This window comes from Anthonomus grandis, chromosome 6, assembly GCF_022605725.1.
Source record: "Anthonomus grandis grandis chromosome 6, icAntGran1.3, whole genome shotgun sequence".
NCBI lineage: Eukaryota > Metazoa > Arthropoda > Insecta > Coleoptera > Curculionidae > Anthonomus > Anthonomus grandis.
In genome coordinates, this window is record NC_065551.1 from 9,355,089 (window position 1) to 9,378,692 (window position 23,604).

The 23,604-nt window shown below is 31.3% G+C and overlaps 1 protein-coding gene and 1 long non-coding RNA gene across 5 annotated transcripts in view; one reads left to right on the forward strand and one right to left on the reverse strand.

Moving 5' to 3' along the window:
• Positions 1–23,604, forward strand: part of LOC126737047 (beta-1,4-mannosyltransferase egh-like) — a 188,857-nt gene that overhangs the window by 111,136 nt on the left and 54,117 nt on the right. The window lies entirely within an intron of this gene.
• LOC126737054 (uncharacterized) lies at positions 14,773–16,291 on the reverse strand. Its single transcript, XR_007660866.1, has 3 exons — positions 15,857–16,291; positions 15,352–15,697; positions 14,773–15,295 (listed from the first exon to the last, which is right to left on the reverse strand). It is a non-coding gene; the product is annotated as an uncharacterized LOC126737054 (long non-coding RNA).

Sequence of the window (23,604 nt, forward strand, 5' to 3'; positions counted from 1 at the left end):
GTTAGATTACCATAATAGTAATTTTAATTTAATTCTCGAATCTTTTCGTAGAGCTCTAAAAAATTAAATTATATTTTTTATGTTTGTGATATATTTAATAATTGATTAGTTTGGTATGCTTAAGGAGCTGCCTTGCAGTATTATATATTTAGGAATAACATAATAACTTATTATTGATTGGCAGCATTTTATCCTATAAGGTAGACTACGATTAATTTTAACTACGATACCTAAAAGTTTAAATCATTACTTGTACAATGATATTTTTGTAAAGCAAAATTTTCATTCAAAAGCCGATCGTTATTAATTACCATTAATAATAGTTTTAAATACTTTCATGTACATTTATCATACTATTCTTATTAGTAACTAAAATAAAGCATTCGCTCTAGTATTGCCTGAACCTTAGACGTTTACGGAAAAGGGATTTTTTTTTTAAATTTTGCATCATGGATTTTAGCTGGTGATCTAACGATTAAAAATATTTTTAGCGATACAGCGTTGCCGCTTATGCCAAAAAATAGTAGCAACTTTGTTATTTAAAATAGAATACCCTGTATATTACTTTATTTTCCGATCCGCTATCACCTTATGTTTGTTTTTGTGTAAGTTATTCCTATACCTTTAGTTTTATATCCTTAGTGGTTTTCTAGAAATTAATAATTTTCTGTAATTCACGGAACTTTTGTACATTAATTTGAACTATCAAAATTTCTTCTACGTTATACAAGGTTGCTTAAAATTTCTGATTTTACCGCTAGATACAAAAATTGTGATCCGTGCATTTTTTTAAATAGAACACACTGTATAATATAACATATTCTAAAAGAAAATTGAAATCCTTTTCTAAAACGGTATGTTCATATATCTAAGTATTTCAGTTTCTGAAATAAAAGCAGTTTTCTGTAAAAATCGGAATATTTTGACATTTGCTTTAATTGGTCATGAAAGGTCATGACGCAACAATGCTATGCTATTCATGTTTGACAGTTACATTTAGTTGATTAGTAGTAAATACGCGGTTGTTTTTTTTTTAAGTGACATAAAAATTTATTAAAATGGAAAGAGATAGTTATTCAAATTCAAAAAGTTTTAAGGAATCTATTTATTATTCATGAGCAATTGAATTATATTATAGCAAAAACATGCAGAAAGTTCAAATTTGTGTGAATACAAAATAACTTTATACAATTTGGTTCATAACTTCAAAATGATTTACCCAAGCCTGTAACGTCTGATGAGGACAATATCGTGAATGTTTTAGCTTACTTTCACGCATATCCACAAGCTTCCATCCAGAGTGCAGCAAATGATTTAGGCCAAACTTATTATTTTGTGCAAAAAATTCTGGACGACAATAATATGCATCCCTTTTAAATTTTCAAAAATACATCAGCTGAAAGTGGATCAACGTTCAAGTCGCGTTCGATATTGTGAGACACTTCTGACACAAAAAAAAATAATATGGGCAGATGAAGCAAAGTTTTCTAAAAAATCAACAATTTTGGAGTAATCAAAATCCACATGCGGTTAAGGAAATGGGATTTGAAGAAAAATTTAATTTTAATGTTTTTTGTTTACTAAAAGACAAATAGCTTTTTTAATTTTACAATTGGTCATTAAACTCCTATAAATACCTTCAGATTTTGCGCTTTATTTGAAGCGTATTAACGTAAGCGTATGGACACCGGTAAACAGTAAACAGGAACTACGTCAACGACTTATCAATTGCATTGGTCTATAAGATCCTTCTGAAATACAAGCAGCAAACAACAAATGTCTAGAAGTCAATGACAATCATTTTGCAAATTTATTGTAAATTACTTATAATCTTAGGATAACTAATTAAATCATTCTTAAGTTATGAAACAAATTGTATAAAGTTATTTTGTATTCTTACAAATTTTCTTTAACCAATTTTTTGTAAATTACTCTACATAACATTGAACTTTCGCCATGTTTTTGCTACAATTTTGTCACATTGTCCATGAATAATAAAAAAAAAATTAAAACTTTATTTGAATAGCTATTTCTTTCCATTTCAATAAATTTTTAGGTAAATATTTTGAAGAAACACTATCGTGTATTACTATTATTGATCAACTAAATGCAACTGTTAAACGTCAAAAGGATAGCATTATTTGGTGACGTTTTGTCATTGATCATGACCTTTCATGACTAGCAAATATGTAAAAATATTCTGATTTTTACAGAAAATTGCTTTTATTTCAGAAACCGAACTACTTAGATATAAAAACATAATACCTCGTTAAAAAGAGATTTCCATTTCCTTTTAGAATATGTTATAATATACAGGGCGTTCTATTTAAAAAAAAAGCATTTTTCACAATTTTTGTATCTAGCGGTAAAATCTATAATTTTGACCAACCCTGTATAACGTAGAACAAATTTTTATAGAAGTGTTTACAAAATTAGTTTAAGGCATATTTATAACATTAAAAGGCGTTGGCTACAAAAATAAAAAGTTACTAGCTAAGGTCTGGTTAACATGCTTGGTAAGGGCTACTGGTCACGTAACTCCTCCCCTCTGAGTTGGAGAACTATAGGGGTAGTCAGAGTTCTCCTGGAAAGTCGGCTAGTTTAATGTTATCCGGGGTTGTCTTTAAGAATTTTCTCTTCATCCAGCATGTTTTATACAATACATAAAATGCTAAAATTATTATAATAATATAAAGTAATATGGTATAAAAACTTACACTATTTATTCGTACAGCTAGAATTTTCAAAAAATCATTAAGTTTTTGCTTTTGTATTTTAAGGGTATTTAAAACTGTTTTTATTTCATTATTGTTTATATTTTCTATCTTTAAATCTTGAAAGTTTATTTCAAAGTCAGCATTTTCATAAATATTAAAACTTAAAATAGGCAATTCTATGTTTTTAAAACTAGGTTTCGCATATTTAAAGCGGTGTAAAATAGTATTTTTAATATTGATTTCACAATCACTGTTTAGTTCGATTAGATAGGTGCCATTTAAAGGTATATTGTCTTTATTTCCGTCACAATTCTGGATAGCAACAACTACACTTGGCACTACTACAATGTATTTATTTAGTTTAATTCTGGGAATGTCGATGTCTTGAATCTTCATGGGCATCTGGCTGCAACTGGAGGTGTTTTTATAATATTATAACAGCTTTACTTCGCATGGAGCTAGGTTGTCAATTTTTGTTGTATGGAGGTCCAGGCATAAGTATTCTTGGTTGTAGCAAACCTCTTTGCAAGCGTCATTAACAAGTACGTAATTTTGCTCATTTAAAAGAAGATATTTGGAACTCGGAATAATTGTTTTAAAGGTATTTGATAGAGGAGTAGGAAGTGAATATAAGTGATAATAATTGTACTTATCTTCCTCGACAATTGGAATTTCTAAAATAAACGTAACTTAATTTTCTTTTGTGTAGCTTTTGATCTCTATGATTTTTTCGTATATTAAAATATTCTCAACAATGCTAGGAAAGGGGATTTTTTTATTGACTAGATGTTATTTTATACTTTTAATTTCATTTAATAATGTTTTTGGATCAATGATTGCATTGTGAAAGGTATTTAATTTAGAAAAGTTTATTCCTAATTCTTTCTAGAATATCATAAATTATTTGAGGAGAAGATATTAATTGAGATATAATGGTTTGAGAATGTAGAAAATGATAAGTTATTAGGTTTTTATTATGAGTTTCTAGAATAAAACGTTGTAATTATTTTATTTGATCGCCTAATACTAATTGATTTGGTTTTAATGTTTTTGTAGTATTTTGAAAGTTAGTATTAATATTTCAAAAAGAGTTATTTGATCTTTTACAAGAGTTTTGATATTTTGTTGATTATTTCTTAGAGCTTCAATGGCTTGATTAAAACGTTCAGCGTCATTTTCATCTAAATTGCCTGTTATTGATTTTATAATTGATTCAAGACCATCTATTAATCCTCTTTTTGACTTTCTATTAAAATGTGGATTTATTTGAAAAATTTTGGATTGTATTTTATTTATAAGAATTTCTACAATGTGGTAAGTGTTATAAAATTCTGTTCCTAAGTTATGTTCGTTAGTATTATTTGGAATTACTTCCTTTATGAGTGTGTAGTAAACTTGTAATGACTTAAATTGTTTAGTTATGTTATTAATGTCGTATATTTCTATAAAAGTCCAAGAGTCTATTTTGTTTTGAGCATTACCTAATTTTAAAGGGAGTATACCAGGATTGTATTTTGATGATTGGTGTTTCTATTCCTGGTGCGATGCTGCAGAGGGTTGATCTGTAACAACAGGAGGCTTTTTAAGTTCTTTTATATGAATTGTTTCATTTTTATTATTATTAGATATTTCAACATAATTTTTATCTAAAACTGTTTGTCCTAATTTAAAAGTTTCGTTATTATTACCGTATATATTATGTTAGCTATTATATTTTCTTTTCCGGAATGCAATTTTTTTGAAACTTTGTTATAAACATGTGACATTATGTTTTTATGGGTTTCTGTATAATCACTATAAAAAGTATGGGGCAAAAATATTTCATTAGGGCTTCTTGATAGGGAATGACCAAAAGTTAACTCAAATGGAGTATAATTGGTGGCACTATGAATGGAACTATTATATCCTATTATAACATAATCCATTATATTTTTTTGTTCATTAGGAAAAAGTTCTAGTAATATTCTTAAGTGTTCGATAATCGTAGAGTGAAGTCTTTTTACAATACCCTTAGACTCATGATGATTGAGTGAAGTGCACATTTATTTTGTGTAATTTTAATAATTCTTTTACTGTGTCATTATTGAATTCAGTTTCATTGTCGGATATTATTTTTTGTGGAACGCCAAAGCATGTAAAATACTTTATTAAAGCATCAGCAACTTTTGATATCTTTCGGTGACTGGGGAATTGGTAATCTTTTAACAGCAGAGATTTTGTCAGGGTTTGGTTTTACTCCTTGGGGTTTGATAATATGGCGTAAATATTGAACTGTGGTATGAAGAAATTCGGATTTATCTAATTAGAGTTTAAAGTTACTTTTTCTCAAAAGATCAAAAATTGATTTTAGCCTTGAAATGTGTTCTTCTAGAAAGGTGGAAAAAATAATAATGTCGTCTAAATAAACTAAGCATATTGCATGCTGAAGGCCTCGAAGTATGTTATCCATTACGCATTGAAAGGTTGCCAGAATGTTTTTTAAACCAAAGGGCATGCGTTTAAATTCGTAATGTCCACTTTCGGTACTAAAGGCTATCTTAGGGATATCTGAATTATCGATTTCGATTTGGTGGAATCCACTCGCAAGATCAAGGGTAGTAACATAGTTGGCATTTGCCTAGTTTATCTAAAATGTCAGTTATGTTGGGTAGAGGGTATTTATTGTCAATTTTTTTTTCATTTAGTTTCCTAAAATCAATTACAAGTCTTCATTTTTTCTTTTTTGAGGCATCCATTTTTTTTGGCACGACCCAAATGGGACTAGACCAGGGTGAATTACTATCTTGAATGATACCTTGTTTTAACATGTTATTAATTTGATCTTTTACTTCCTGTCTCTGGACTTCGGGTAATCTATAGGATTTTGTAAAAATTAGGGATTGGTCGGTAAGTTGTATCTGATGTCTTATTTCGTTTGTAAAACTAAGAAGGATTTTGTCACACTAGAAAATATCTCTATATTCAAAACATCATCTTTTAAATGCGTCTTTCCCTTCTTTATTACAATGATCTAATCTAAGGTTCTTTAAATTTTCTTTTAGATAGCTGTCATGTTCAAGAGTTGGGTTAAAATCTACTTCCATTTTTTCAATAAAATTTACGTCAATTAAATTTAATGGTTCTATTTCAAAAGGTTCTTAGATATTTATTTTTATTGGAATTTTATTTGAATTTATTAGAGAGGTTATAACGAAATTTTTTTTTATATTGACTAAGGCTTTTGGCATTTCTAAACCTTATTGAAAAGAAAAATAGTTTAGTATTCCTATACCATTTCTTTGTGTTACAGGAATTTTTATTACCTTTTGTGCTCTAGGTTCAATAGTTATCGAATAACTATTTACTTTCTTTGTTATGACTTTTTTCAATTAGTTTGTCGGAATTTTCAGGTTCAAAAATAATTTTTAGAGTTGAATATGGTGTCTCTAATTCTTTAGTGTTCATGTTAATATTAGCATTTAAATGTTTTAATAAATCAATGCCCATTAAACCATAGAATTTATGGCTAAATTTAAACAAAAAGAATTTGTGATATTCTTTTAAATTGAAGATTTTAAAAATAGGTATTTCGGCTACATCATTATGGTAGGTTATATTATATGCTATTTGGATATGAAAGTTTTCTCTATATATAATAATCGTCTTTTATTCAAAAAAAAAAACAATAGATTGACAAATATTACAAATGGAAAAAAAAAGGCGAAGTCTAGCCTAAGGCTACTCAAACTTAACCCTAATAAATAATAAATAAATTTCGGTAATCATACATAATAATAATAAGAATAATAATATAAAGATGAAACATTATAAAGAAACAATTGTTCACACCAAAAAAATACTTATACCCAACACGGAGGAGATATAAAACTCACAACCTGCACCAAAACAAGACTGTACACAAACAAATACCTTTGTATGCAATCGTAAACAACCATCATGTTACCTCTGGAGCACACCATACTAGTGAGTTAAAAAATAGGAGCTCAACTGTTCTCTAAACAAATACAACCTAAATCCTGACTTAAACTTAGTAAAATTATAAAGTAGTAATTCATTGTTTGGCAAGGAATTACATGTTTTAATCGCATTATAAGTAAAAGACTTCTTGTATGCTCTTGTATTATGTCGAGGAATAATATATTTAAATTTATTTCTGGTATTTATATCATGGACGCTCAAATTGGTTTTAAATTTATTTTTTAGAGATTTAGATATGAATTTTGAATTAGTAATTAAACCATGCATAAAAAGACCCAAATGTTGAGTTCTACGATTTGATATATTTAACCAGTTCAACCCATTAATTTTATGTGATACGTGATCTGACTTTCTTAAATTAAAAATTAGACGAATACATGTATTCTGCACCTTTTGAATACGATATTGTTCCGCTTGACGAAGACAAGGGCCATAAATAAAATCAGCATAGTTAAAGTGAGAAAGTACAAGAGTTTCACATAACATTGCCATTAACTTGGTACCTAAAAGGTTTCTATTGGAATATAGTTGCTTAAGCGATGTAAATGACCTTTGTAGAAGTAACTTAATATGATCGGAGAAATTAAGCTGACAATCAAGTATAACACCTAGATTACGAGCAGAATTACAAAATGGTAATATTTGGTCATCTATTTTGATTTTAATATTATTTTTTAAATATGCGTTTTGATTTCTTTTGCCAAACAGCATAAGCTTTGATTTAGATGGATTTAGTTGAAGGCCATGTTTTTTAGAGAGATCTTTTAGGTTGTTTAGTTCATGATTGATAGTTTCGTTACAAGTAACAAAGTCTTTTGAAGAGAAGTGATAGTACAACTGGGTATCGTCAGCAAAAGCTTGTATCTTTCCGACATGAAGAGAGCTTATAAGTTCAGAAGTGTAAATAATAAAGAAAAGGGGGCCAAGGATAGAGCCCTGAGGTACTCCTGATAGTATGGCACTAGACTCCGAGTACACACCATTAACAAACACTTTTTGTGATCTGTTAGAGAAGTATGATGCGATGAGTGACAGTGAGTCGACGTCGAAACCGTAATATCTTAGCTTTGCCAATAAGAGTCGATGATTTATAGTGTCAAATGCCTTGGAGTAATCTAATAGTATAAGAATACTTTCAAGTCCATGATCCAGTGCCTCAATTATATCATCAGTTACCACAGCCAAGGCGGAGGATGTGGAATACCCCTTACGAAACCCGTTTTGCAATTCTGAGATCATACCATTATCATTTAAATATGAGTACATCTGGCTGTATAAAATTTTCTCCAATATTTTCGAAATGGCAGGTAAAATTGCTATAATGCGTAAGTCATTGAAGGTCTCTGGCTTTTTTGATTTTGGTAAAGATATTCCTATTGCAGTTTTCCAACTTTGAGGAAAATAATTTTGTTCTATGCAACTGTTAATAATATTAGTTATGTAAGGATCAATAAATGGACTGCAATATTTTAACATAGATGATGTGATTTTATCTGTGCCACAAGCAGTAGTTTTTATGTTTTGAATAATTTTATGAACATCTTCTATAGAACACATGGAAAGCTTAAATTTTTTCGATGCGCTGAATTTGTTGTTTTCGTAAAATTCTATAGTTTCATCACAGTCGTTAGATCTATTGTTAAAAAATTGAGAAAAATGCTGGTTTATTAAGTTTGGATCTGTTAAATTAGGTGATAACTTGCTATCACTTGAGCTTAGGACATTTAACGATCTTAGTGCTGACCATGTTTTTTTTATGTTTTTTTGTCTAGAAATAAAATTGAGATAGGCCTTTTTTTCGGATCTCAGTACAGAAACTGTAAAATTACGTAGTTCTTTGTACCGGTCCCAATCTTGAGGTTCTTTAGTACGCTTAAATTTTTGTAAGGCTTTATCTCGCTCCTTCATGACAGCCTTCAAATTTTCTGTTAGCCACGGAGCATGAGGTTTTGTCACTCTAGATTCTTTAAAGGGAGCATGAATATCAAAAAGTCTGTTTAAAAAATTAGTAAAAAGAAGTAATTTTTTGTCTATATCGTTCTCATAAACAATGTCCATCCAAGGCAAATTGTAGAGATCGGACAAAAAATCATTTAAAACAAAACCTTTAAAACAACGATACGTAACAAGTTTTGATAAAGGTTTATTAGATTTTAGTTTTAAGTCAACAAAAACGAGTCTGTGATCAGAGATTGTATCGGCAGAGAGTGTACCAGAGGATGCAACTAATGTGGTATCACTGATAAAAATTGGATCTATAAGCTTGCTTGAATTTTGAGTTATCCGAGTTGGTTCGTTAAGTATCTGAACAAGATTATATGAGTCAAAACAGTTAAGGACAACATTATTAAAATCAAAAAAATTAATATTAAAGTCTCCTAAACATAATACCACATCAAAATTTGGAACAACTTCAGATAAAATGTTATCAAAATCTTTCAAAAGAGGACCTATGTTTATATTTGGGGGGCGATAAATATTACCAATGGCAATAGAAGAAGATTTTAGCTTTATTTTTAAAAAGATATATTCAAGTTCTTTAGTTATTGGGAAATCAAATATAATTAAGTCTACATCTAAGTGATCTTTAACATAGGCACCCACATAAATTTTCGATAAAATTTGTGACCTAATTCTGGGTCTATTAAAGATTTTGTGCTGCCAGTGTCAATTAAAAAAATTTGCATTAATCTGTGGTATAAAAATATACGGGAGATTTGCTTTGATTGCAATTTGCTTTTAAATTTATTATTAGGACAGGTTCGGTTAAGAGACATTGTTAAAAAATTTTGTTTATCGTCTAAATCGTTTTGATTTGGGTTACTGGGTAAAATAACGGGTTCATTGACAGTTGCTGAGTCAATATCTGTTGGGAATGTATCAACATTTTTATTTTGTTTTGTCACAGCATAAGGTATATTTGGATAAGAATTATCATATATAAGGTATGAATAATTTCGGGGTTCAGTACAATCATAGTAAGATTCGAATTCTTCATTATAATATGGTAATTGCGGGTTAGAATACATATAACTATTATCAGAATAATAATCATTATTTCCATATGGATTTTCAAATTGCATATTATTACAATACGCTTCGCGTATTGTAAGAACGCACCGACAAAAATTGGCGGAGGTTCCGACTTTCGACACAAAAACGCTAATAACTTTTTTTCTATGGCGAATTTTTCTTTCGGGTTTTTACCGTTATATGTAGGAAGGATGAGAGTATATAACGGTGAAAAAAATTTTTCGCCACGCCCACCCCGAAGGGGTGGGCGTGGCAAAAAACGGTTTTTTTGTCGAAAAAAATTTGATTAAGTCGTTGTGGAAAACTGACCGGGCCGATTTTTCTGAAACTCATTGACGTTAAAGGCCTTTATATAAAGCAGCTCCTAAAGGGCGCTTTTTAAGATAAACCCTTTAGAAGTCGGATTTTTCTGTGAATGAATTTTGAACTTTTTGCGCGGTACCTCGCGGACTTAAACGGCCGTGGGGCCTAAACGGTAATGTTCCCGATAATGCGAATAAAACAGCCCTTTTCTACGTAAATGTAGCTTTCTTTTTTATTTTAACTATTTTTTTCCAAAAGAAACTCCTTCCGAGATAAACGAGCTCAAACTTAAATTTTTTTTTTTCGAAAAAAAAAAAAGTGAATTTTTCGAGAAATAAATTTTTTTCTACTTCTAAAAAATTTTTTTAATTTTTTTTGTTTTCACCGTTTGAAAGCTTAATCCTTTAGGATTAAATAGAGGTATTATTCATGGTGCTACGTATTATACGGGGTGAGCTGTGTTAACAAATATAAACCCCTTTTTGAGCCTTTTTTTGACCGTTTTTTTCTACTTTTCTTAATAACTCTTTATTGGCGGCACCTAGAAATTTCAAACTTTCAGCATTTTAAGAACTTTTTAAATCCTATTTTTCGACATAGTCTACAGTCTTCTACGTAGAGCAGTTTTTGCTCTACACCTTTTTTTAACTTTGACGCTTTATACCGGCATACCTATGACACCTACGGAAACCATTTTTTTTCTGAAATCACCGGACACTATCTGGCTATAATCCACTAAAAACCGTTTTTCTTCAAATGTTACCGTTGTTCCGCAATGCGCTGTTATTTAAGAAAAACCCCCAAAAATAAGCCGTTCCAATCAACCAGTCATACCGTCGACACCACGGGAGCCAACGCATGGTACAAAATAGTTGGCGGTCCAGCACCAAATTGACCCAATGTAAAGGCATACGGACGACGTCACTATCGAGTTGCACATGGTCAGATGACGTAAGCGCGGGGTTTTCGGGGTATTGTGGCGGCAAATTCGGCCCGTTTGCGCTACGAGTTAGAGTAGGAAAAGCGGTTTGAGAGAAGGATGGAGGATGTCTCGCAACAATTATAAACGCGTCGTGTTCATCTCGTGACGTCATGAGTTATTTTATTAATGAATATTATTAGTATTATGGGGACAATTTTACGCGGTTTCTTGATAAATTACTAGGATAAATAAAATGAATATAAATATTAAGAAATATATATTTGAAATATACAGAGGGTATTGATATTACGGAACATTTATGAGGATAATAATAGTATGGAAATAGAATTATACGGGGGGTTTTAAGGTTTTAAGGCATTTATAAGGAAAATATTACTTATAATTATATTAATCATATTATAAAGGGTGTTTTAAGGTTTAAGGACATTGACAAGAAAGATAATATTTATAATAATAGTAATAGCAGCATAAAGGTTAGGACAAGGTATAAATATCTGGAAAAAAAATAATAGTAATAATAGTTTTATTTTAGTTAGGGTTCTTTTAGTGGGGGTTGCTAAATTGGTAATAAATTTATATTAATAGTTTATCAATTTAGAAAAAAAAGACATTGATGCGGTGTCAAAAAAAGGTGTATTTTTATATTTTTTTTACTATATTATTGAGATCACGGCTTTCATAGCTTCAATTCAATAAGTTGATAAATTTTTTTATTCGTTTTTTTTTTCTTTAAATTTTTTTTATTTTATTATAATTGCCTTTTAAAATAAAAATTAAAAAAAAAAAAACAAGAAACAAACCACTTTTTCCTATCCTAATACATTGCTTCTTATGGGACCTGATCTTCCTCTTTAGATTGTGACACTCGTATGAATCGTGGAAAAATTTGTCATAAAGCTTTTTTACTAGTTTTTGAATGGTCTTTAACCAGAAAAAAGAAATTTTGAATTCGAAGCATATTTTGAAAAAATGGTCATTTTGACCCGGATTTTGTTCGAAAATCGAAAAATGCAAAGAAATAGGTTTTCCGTTCATTTTAGAGTCAAATCGGTAATAATCTTTTTTAAAGGTACTCTAAAGTAGTACAGGATAGGAAAATAAAAAATTAAAATTTTGCCATAGGGCTCTTGATAATTCGATATTTATGTTTTACAGTTTTTTTCAATTTTCTCCGATTCTATAATAGCTAGAACCAATTCGTTTTGACAGGCGAATACCTCTTAATATACCCAAGAACTTTTATTTAATACAAAAAGTTATCAGAGTTATAGTTTATTTATAAAAAAATAAAAACCATTTTTTCGAAATTTTTCGTGGGTATACCCCTTTCGATTTTCGACCAAAAAAAAAATTATTTTTTTATTGGGCTTTTTTACTGGAAATTGTTAGTTTAGGGCTTACTTTAAAATTTGCCAATAATCGTTTTAGGAAAAAAAATTGTACGGTGGGAAAAAACCAGTTTTCTTTTGTTTTTCCCACATTTTTACTATAGTATCGCGGGTTCTGTAGCTTTGATTCAATTCGTTTATGGTTTCTTTTATTCCTTATTCTTCTCCTGTCAATTCTTTTTATATCCAGTTACTATTGGTTCTCAAAAATAAAACTGAAAAATCAAAAAAATCCACGAAAAAACCCGGTTTTCTTATCCCCAAACATGAATTCTTATGGGACCTAATCTTTCTATTTATATTGTGGCACTCGTATGGATCGTGGAAAAATTTGTCATAAAGCTTTTTTACTAGTTTTTGAATGGTCTTTAACCAGAAAAAAGAAATTTTGAATTCGGAGCATGTTTTGAAAAAATGGTCATTTTGACCCGGATTTTGTTCGAAAATCGAAAAATGCAAAGAAATAGGTTTTCCGTTCATTTTAGAGTCAAATCGGTAATAATCTTTTTTAAAGGTACTCTAAAGTAGTACAGGATAGGAAAATAAAAAATTAAAATTTTGCCATAGGGCTCTTGATAATTTGATATTTATGTTTTACAGTTTTTTTCAATTTTCTCCGATTCTATGATAGCTAGAACCGATTCGTTTTGACATACGGATATCTCGTAATATTCCCGAGAACTTTTGTTTGAAACAAAAAGTTCTCAGACTCACAGTTAATTCAGAAAAAAATAAAAATCATTTTTTCGAAATTTTTCGTGGGTATACCCCTTTCGATTTTCGACCAAAAAAAAATTTTTTTTTTATTGAGTTTTTTTACTGGAAATTGTTAGTTTAGGGTTTACTTTAAAATTTGCCATTAATCATTTTAGGAAAAAAAAATTGTACGGTGGGAAAAAGGAAGTTTTCTTTTGTTTTTCCCACATTTTTACTTATATCTCGGCTTCTATAGCTTCGATTCAATTCGTTTATGGTTTCTTTTATTTCTTATTCTTCTCCTGTCAATTCTTTTAATACTTTATTACTATTGGCTCTCAAAAATAAAACTGAAAAATCAAAAAAATCCACGAAAAAACCCGGTTTTCTTATCCCCAAACATGAATTCTTATGGGACCTAATCTTTCTCTTTATATTGTGGCACTCCTTTAAATCGTGGAAAATTTTGCTATTAAGCTTTTTTACTAGTTTTTGAATGGTCTTTAACCAGAAAAAAAAAATTTTAAATTCAGAGCATATTTTGAAAAAATGGTCATTTTGACCCCGGATTTTGTTCGAAAATCGAAAATTGCAAAGAAATAGGGTTTCTGTTCATTTTAGAGTCAAATTGGTAATAACCTTTTTTAAAGGTACTCTGAAGTAGTGCAGGATAGAAAAATAAAAAATTGATATTTTTCCATAGGGCTCTTGATAATTCGATATTTATGTTTTACAGTTTTTTGCAATTTTCTCCGATTCTATAATAGCTAGAACCGATTCGTTTTGACATACGGATACCTCGTAATATTCCCGAGAACTTTTGTTTGAAACAAAAAGTTCTCAGACTCACAGTTAATTCAGAAAAAAATAAAAATCATTTTTTCGAAATTTTTCGTGGGTATACCCCTTTCCATTTTCGACCAAAAAAAAATTTTTTTTTTATTGAGTTTTTTTACTGGAAATTGTTAGTTTAGGGCTTACTTTAAAATTTGTCAATAATCATTTAAAAAAAAAAAATTGTTACGTGGGAAAAAACCAGTTTTCTTTTGTTTTTCCCACATTTTTACTAATATCTCGGCTTCTATAGCTTCGATTCAATTCGTTAATAGTTTCTTTTATTACCGATTCTTTTCCTGTTAATTCTTTTTATATTTTATTACAATTGCTTTTCAAAATAAAAATGGAAAATAAAAAAAATCGACATAAAAACCTAGTTGTCTTATCCCAATACCCTAATAAATGGGACCCTCTTTTCCCTTTATCTTGTGGCACGTATAAATCGTGGAAAATTTACTTAATAAACTTTTCTACTAAGTTTTGCATGGCCTTTAAGGTAAAAAAAGAAGTTTTGAATTTTAAGCATAATTTGAAAACGCAAATAAAATTATTTTGAAATCAGCGATTATCTGCATACTTTGGTGAATACGCCATAACTTTCATCAGTACGACAGTGAATTAATTGATGAGTTGATTCAGCATATCCACCCTAGATGTCGCTAAAGAATTAACATTAATATTTTTAGTATATTTTTTTTTATCTTGGATGGCCTTTTTAATAGAAAGGTTAACTTTACTTACACTCATGAGACCTAAACTTTTTTGCTCTTGGTTTAACCTGGCTTTTTAGGGCAGAGCCTATTCCCTTCACCAAAAATGTAGGAAATAGAGAAAATAATATTGTCATTTGCCAATAACAACCTTTATTCTCCTTAATGTTTTTAGGCTCTAATGCTACATAACATACAATCATAATTTTTAATGAAGATATTACGTGTGTGTTTATATTATGTGTTATGCTTTAATACATGTTGTCCTTATCTTAATAAAAAAATTTATATATGTACATATAATTTCTGCATATTCTATGTGAAGTATACAATTATTATTTAAATAATATATAAAACTAATTAACTTAATAAGATTACAAAAATATTTATTACATGTCAAACCTGTATACAACTGAACTTTGTCATGATTATTTTTTATGTGCTCATATGAAAAACTTAATTTTAACTTCTGCACTTTTTTCTTTCACATCCTCCAGTTTATTGCGGCAAAATGAATTTTAGCTCTGCTGTTGGTGAAAAATTGAAATCATGTCCCTTACTGGAATTTGACACCGGCTCACCTTCTACAAAATTGTTGACAGTGTTTCTGTTTGAAGTACCATGCTTCAAAGAAGTGGATGAACTTGTACTGGGTATAGATATGTTTGTACTAAGCAATTCTGTATTTACCTTGAAAAAAATCAAGCTTTGAAATAAATAAAAATAAGTTGGAAGTATATACTTACCTAGGTTTTTGACAATTTCTTTAATTTCTCCTTGGTTAACCTCTTTGCATGTGGAAAAGTAGTGAGGCCATTCATTGTATTTTTGTCAACAATTACATACCAATGCATGGACTGAAGGTTTTTTATCCATTTGCCTACAAGGAACAAAATTTATAAATTACCTCATTTAGGTATTAAAAAAAATGAAAGATTTAGTAAAAATACCTTAGTACCTATTCCTTGGCAAAGATATTCATTTTTCTTTTTCCAGGGGCTCTTTTGAAAATTTAAAGATATGACAGGTCCGTTTTTCGCTATGATGCTTTCAATCTGGTGCAAAACACATAACCTTTGTTGGTGTAGTCCACTAAAATCACAAAAACAAAATCAAATATAACAATCAAAACATTATGACATAACCTTAAAATGTATGTATTTTCATAAATTTCAGGATTATTCACTAAAAATTGGTAATTATGAAACTGAATTAAAAAAAAACTTGTATGTGTGTAATTGTGATACTTACATTTTATTTTCATATAGGAAAGTAAGAAAGATGCGGAGACTTAAAAATATCTTCCAACATTTGCTTGGATTTTGGGAACTTCCGTTGCCGGTGGCGTTTATGCTTGTGGGCCGGAAAGTGACATTGAAATGACAAGTGAAAGTGGGCGTCTTCTTCTTTTTTTCTTCGATTTTTATGGCTTAAGCCCGATAGCAACCAACGTGAGTCAGAATTATGCAAAAACATGTTAAGGTGGCTTTACATAAAGGAATTAAGCTGTTTATACCAATAATACCAAAGTTGTCAATTCATTTTTTTAGGCATAATTAACAATTAAATTGTAAATAATGGCTGAGAGTTAAAGGGTACACTTTATATTATTAAAATTAATAATAGACAGAATTTTATAACTTAATTGCCACCGAATAGATGTAACTATTTGGTAGTATACTACTTTTTTCAATCGAACCAAAGCATCTTTTTTTTAAATATTTCAAATGTTGATCTGGTTTACGATTTTATTACCGATTCATTTTAGAACCCTGACATAATTTTGATATATGCAAGTTTTGAGAATATAAATAAACTAAAATTAAAGAGCGGAGCGTATTGTAATACATCATGGTTCTCTGAAGCATGATACCCAGAAATAAGTAAGTAATATGTCCATGAAATTTATTTCTGATTATAATATATAATAAGACCTTCCCTTTTCTCTCTGTATTTACTATAGATTGACGAGAAACAAAGAAAAACACATAGTTACGGTCTCACAACATGTAATTAAACGGGCTACACGTGTTTCGCTCTAGTTAGAGCATCATCAGTTACAGCATAAGTGTGTGGATGGCTTCTAAAGGCCTGATGATGCTCTAACTAGAGCGAAACACGTGTAGCCCGTTTAATTACATGTTGTGAGACCGTGACTTTGTGTTTTTCTTTGTTTTTCGTCAATTTTGTATGTTGGTCTCTTAGAGAATAATGGATGAGATTTTTGGATTTACTATAGATGTTAATTTTTTCGAAGTACTAAAAAAAGAAAAAGTTGGGTAGAGCACCATGCCGAGGCTAAGATTTGAACTCAGAGCCTTATGAGGATACGGCAGGTCTCTTCCCCACTGCGTGTTTAGGGCACTCCTTGGATAATTGTGGAGATTTTTTTTTGTAGTACTGACAAAAATTTTAAAAATTTCTACTGGTCCCCACGGACCAAAGTAGACGCGAAGCGTCTACTTGTTAATAATATGTTGGTGGTATAATTCATATCTAGGTCTTTTATTCGCATTAGGTTTTAAATGTGTATTGCCAGATGATGGGTCTATCGGTTCTGGTTTATCTCTTTGAGATTGATTATTATTTTGGAATTGTTAAGGTCTTTGCAAGAAGTATTGTCGGTTTTGTTGATTGGAACGATTGAAAGGACCAAAATTATTAGTTTGTGGTTGTTGTGAAAATTGATTATTATTGTTGGGATATAGCCTGAATTGTCGGGATTGGTTTTCTCTATGAAAATTATTTTGTGGTTGAAAATATTGATAGGGGTTATAATTTGATTGATAAGGTTGTCTTATAGAGGAAAATTATTATATCTTATGGGTTGTAACATTGGTCTTTAAAGGTTTTGTTGGGAATACATATTATTTCTCATGAGTGTGTGTCTTGGTGTAAGTGTATTTTGTCCTTGTGTATTTAAAGAATTTAATCTATTAGAGCTATACAAAAAGTTGTCTTCTTCTATGACGAATGCCATAGCTTGCGCTAAGTATGGTAAGGTTTTTAATCGAATAGTAGTTTGTATAGAAGGAGATAAACCTTTAATGAAAGTTTTAAGGGCTAAATCATCATAACTACGTTGTCTAATTATTTTTTCTGAATTAGGTATATTAAGAGTATTTAATTTAGAAATAACAAGACTGCGTGTATCTTGGCATTTTATACCAAAATTATATAGACTCTCGTTTTTAGTTGGTCTGAAAGCAATTAAATCTGGACTAGGCAATCCATGTCGCGCTGATCTCCAAAACAAAGGTTTAAAGAATCTTTTACTTGTTGCCAATCTCTAATTTCTACTCTAGAACCTATCATCAATAAAGCTTTTCCACTAAGTTTTCCTAAAATTGCTCTGAGAATGAAATTATTGAATTGATCATCATTTCTACGGGCAAAATTTTGAATTAGGCTTTCGCAATTACCAGTAAAGATAGCAAGTGTATAGGGATTACTTTCTAAATTCGGAATTGCATCAAGATATAATTCAAATAATTGATAATTTATGGCTGGTTCAACAGCGGCTGCTGCAGTATTATTTGCTTGTGCCATTTTTTTTATTTAAATAATTTCAACTTAAACTTTAAAAAATATTTACTTAAAATTAAAAATTAAAATATATTTCTTAATATACGTTTGAAAATTCTCAATATATCGATAATTTAAATAATAAATATAAATCACTCAAAACAAATAAATAATTTAATTGGAAAATAAACAATATTACTCACATTATCATGACGATTTGCATTTTCTGAGGTTTCTTCTTAATCTAGCTTACATCTGGGGCTCCTATAGGTTTTGACTCCCAGGATACTGTATTGCTTGCTTCTTCTTGAAGAAACTGCCTCGATCGCTTAGTTTCGACAGCTTGTACAGGTATCTTGTCCCAATTGACCGGTGATCTCCAATAGATCAGACGACCGTACTTTTTGTAAAAACTGTTTTTTCCGTAAATCACACCGCGAAAGAAACTTGGAAAAGGTTAGCCAGTTTCTCGGAAAAATCCTACTATCGACTGCGCCAGTTTGTGGTTGATCAAGACTGGTTTCTTTTAAAAAAACAACTTTATTATACAGGATGACTTTTTAATGTACAAAGGTTGATACAAGAAAGAGAAGTGTTTACAAAATTAGTTTAAGGCATATACATTTAAAAGGCGTTGGCTACATAAGCATAAAAGTTAATAGCTAAGGTCTGGTTAACATGCTTGTTAAGGGCCAATGGTCACACGTAACTCGTAAATTGGGCTTATAATTTTAATTTTCTGCACTTTCCAGTGCCGTAGTAATAAAAATTTATTTGGAGCAATTTTGGTCAAGGAATAAAGAAAATAATTAGTTTCTCGAAAACCACTAAAAATATACAAAAATAATCATAAAGCAATAGCGGATTAGAAATTAAAATAATATACAGGGTTTTCCATTTAAAATAATAAAGTTGCTACTACTTTTTGGTATAAGCGGCAACGCTGCATCACTAGAAATTATTTTTATAGTCGGATTACCGAACAGATGGAGTAAATGATCTGCGCGAAATATAGGCCCGCCCATCGATGCAACCTTGGCAGATTCAGACGAGGAGAATTATTTCTACTTATTTTAAATTATTTTACCGTACAGCTTTGCTTTGTAAGCAGCTTTTTTTAAAATATAATACGGTCGCCTGTAAAATGGGTCCAAACCGATTTTGAGGTAATAAATGTATATAAATTAATTGGACAGACGCTGCACAGTGTGTCCCAAGATGAGCGAATTTATACCTAAAAATGGCGAAAAAATTTGCTGTTGAAATTTAACCGTTTGGCATTCAGCCCTGCTTGATTAAAAAATGAAATTTAGCATATTTTTATTTTTTAAAAATCAAGCCTTGGTACGAGCATTTTTAAAATTTTATGAGTAGGTAAAGTAGTATTTCTAGGTATGATGTAAAAAAAGTTTAAAAGAAAAAGTTGTTTAGAATGCAAAATTATGCCCGAATACCGAATTTCATAACCATAGGCCTACTTTGATTTTTACAAATTTCAAACTCTAATAATTGAATATGAATACAAAAATTCATTGGTACACAAAACGTAAAAATACTACTAGAATTACTACTTTACCCTCCACTTTACCTACTTATAAAATTAAAAAAATGTTCGTATCAAGGCAAGCTTGATTTTAAAAAAATAATAATATGCTAAATTTTATTTTTTAATCAAGCAGGGCTGGATGCCAAACGGTCAAATTTTAACCACAATATTTTTTGTCACTTTCACGTATAAATTCGCTCATTCTGGAACACACTGTATATTAAAAATATTTATTACCTGCTGCTTCTACTGTAAACTGGACTTTTTGCACTTTGTTGTATGCTGAATGCTCGTTATCACATGTTTTACATATGTTCATAATCACTTTCTTTTCAGCAATGGTCAAATGTTTTCGTACTCTTTTCTTGGGGGGTGACAATGGGGGTGTACGTGGCGCGTTAGCCATTATTTGTTAACAAACAAATTAACAAAAAAATAAATACAATCTCAACTTTTCAATATTGCAAAGATTCAAATATTCGAATAGCAGAAAATCCAACTAAAACGATTAAAGTCGCTCGACTAATAAAATTTATTAAAACCCCAAGTCATGAACCCTATCGAGGCTCAAGGCCACACCTCCGACGCAGAACGATCACGTGACCACTTCATCTGTTCGGTAACCCAAGTATAGTCGTTAGATAACTAGATAAAACCCATGATGCCAAATTTAAAAAAAAAGATCTATTTTCCGTTCTCCTTAAATGTCCAAAGTATCATCAACCGTCAGTCACCCTGTATATAAAAATAGAAAATAATGTAGGCGATAGTAATATTGCCTAGGAAATAGCCCTATAAAAAAATCTTATGGGGGTATATCCGGCAACCTTGATGGCCAACCAATCGGTGCTCTTTGTCCATCTGTTAGGAAAAGTTGCATCAAGAAGTTGTCGAACGGAGCTAACAAAATGAGAAGATGTCCCGTCTTGTTGAAACCATATATCGTTATACTAGGTAAGTTAGGTTAGGTTTGTTGTGAGTGATGCATCTTATCTCACTCCACTGCAATTCATACTTATACTTCCCCAGCCAAGTCCGCCCTCTTTAAGAGTTCGATAAATTGATTGGGAGAAGCATTCTTAACGACTTTTCTCAGGTAAGGCATTACCGAGGATGACCTGCCTGCTTCTCTGCGATTGCCAGAAAATGTGGCAATCTTCGTTTTGAAAAGGCCGAAAAACAATTTTATAGAGAGCTAAATTCAAAATCAGATCACCCAGATAAGCAATACCCCAAGAAAGAACAAATTCAAGATTTTTGGGCCAAACAACTTGCAACTCAAACAACATGCAATATCAACGCAAGCTGGGTTACTGAAGAGAAACAAAACAGTAATAAATATAACCAGATGGAACATCGACCATTCACTATCGAGGAAGTCAACCAGATTATCCAAAAACTGCATAATTGGAAATCACCTGGCCCAGATGGAGTTCATAACTTTTGGCTGAATAGACTACGGAGTATGCATGCTGAACTCTCAGAATTAATTAACCACTTTATTCTTAACCCACAGGAAATGCCAGCGTTCCTAACGCAAGGAGTAACCTATCTACTGCCTAAAGACCAGAACAACATACAAGATCCGTCTAAGTACCGACCGGTAACGTGCCTACCTACTTTGTATAAAATTATCACATCATGTTTAACACAGCGCATTTATCAACACTGTGAGGAAAACAACATCATAGCCGCACAACAACCAGGCATATCACAACAAGAGAAATATTTATACTGCCTACGTCGACTATAAGAAAGCCTTCGACTCAGTACCAGACGAATGGCTTATAAACATTTTAAAAGTGTATAAAGTTAATGGTAATACTTTGTCTTTTCTAGAGAGCGCTATGACAAGTTGGAGAACAACGATCCAGCTCGAAGTACAGGGTAAAAGCGCAGTAAGTACAAACAACATTCCAATTCGAACAGGAATCTTCCAATGGTTCTGCCTTGCTATGAACCCTCTTTCAAACCGTATTAACTCTACCAACTATGGGTTTAGCATCCGAAATAATAACACCGATATTGCAAAGTTAAATCACTTACTATATATGGATGATTTAAAAATAATGGCTGCAACTAGGAACCAGCTAAACCAAATGCTGCATTTAGTAGAAGAGTTCTCCAACGCCATCGGCATGCAATTTGGACTAGATGAATGCCGTACTCTCAATATAATCCGAGAAAAAATTCAGCCAGGAGAATATCAGATGCAGAATTTCCAGACCATCGAGGCCATAGGCGAACACGAAATTTACAAATACTTGGGGATGAAACAATCACAAACGATGAAACAACAAACAATGAAATGCGAACTGACTAACGAGTTTGTGAAAAGGGTTAGACAAATTTTGAGAACCAATCTCAACAGCAAAAATATGCTTAAGGCACTTAACTCCTACGCATGTTCAGCTCTTAGTTATTCTTTTGGGGTAATTAATTGGAGTAGGACAGACATACAGAGGCTACAAAGAAAAGTGAGGACCCTACTTACTAAAACGCACAACCACCACCCTCGAAGTGCCACTGAAAGAACAATGCTTCCCCGCCACCTTGGAGGAAGAGGATTAATAGATCTGGGTAAACAACTTGAAAAACAAATCACTAACTTAAGATCCTATTTTTACAAGCAAGGAGAAAATTCCACGCTGCATCGCGCAATATATCAAATAGACGATTCCACTTCTCTACAACTTAAGAGCGAGGAAGCGCGCAGCTACCATCATACGGACCAGGAAAAACTCCGCATCTGGATGGAGAAGCCCCTTCATGGGCGGCATCCTAATGAGATCAGCCAAAATCATGTCGACACTGCTTCGTCGAACTATTGGTTGGTATCAGGCAAGATGTTTCCAGAAACCGAGGGCTTTCTACTCGCCATCCAAGATCAGGTTATACCAACAAGAAATTATCTCAAGCACATCGTCAGAGATCCGTCCGTACAAAACGACAAATCCCGGTATGGATGCCAAACATCAGAGACAATCCAGCACATAACAGGAGGATGTCAGGCCTTTGCAGCGACAGAATACAAAGAACGACACGACTCAGCTGGGAAAATTTTACATCAAGAGCTGGCAATGAAGTTGGAACTTATTAAAACAGAGAAGGTTCCGTATTATAAATATACTCCAGAACCCGTAGTGGAAAATGACCGATATAAGTTATATTGGGACCGCAGTGTACTTACCGATCAACATGTAAGGCATAATAGACCAGATCTTATTTTAATAGATAAAATTTCCAGAAAAACAACTCTAATTGACGTAGCCATACCGAACAACAATAATCTGCAAGAGAAACACACTGAGAAAATCGCCAAATACAGAGATCTAGAAATTCAAATCGGAAGGCAATGGAGAATGGATAATGTTCAGACCATCCCAATTGTTATATCGACAACGGGTGTAATACCAAAGAGTCTACTGGAATACCTTAAACAACTAGGAACTGGCGAACATCTATATAAGCACATGCAAAAGGCAGTACTACTGGCAACTGCTTGCAGCACCCGAAAATTCCTAGGAGATAACTCTACATTTCAGGTCACTTCAGGGCACCGAAAAGGCCCCCACAGACCACAGAGCTTAATCCTTTTGATATCGGAGGTATCTGGGATAAGTAAATGATCTTCCCCCTTAGAGGGAGTGCGAGCCTTAACTGACTGTAAATAATAATAATAATAATAATAATAATAACAATAATAATAATAATAATAATAATAATAAGTCGTTTATTTGCCACTGTTTACATGATACTATTTAACGCTATTTACAAAAATGGCAAAAAGGAGGTTAAAAAACAATTTCCAAAAGATACAAGTTTAACCTCCTGTGTGGAGTAAATTACAAAACTCAAAACGAAAAAAGAAAATAATAAGTCCAAATTATCTGTAAATATACATATTTACAAAATAATACCATATTAT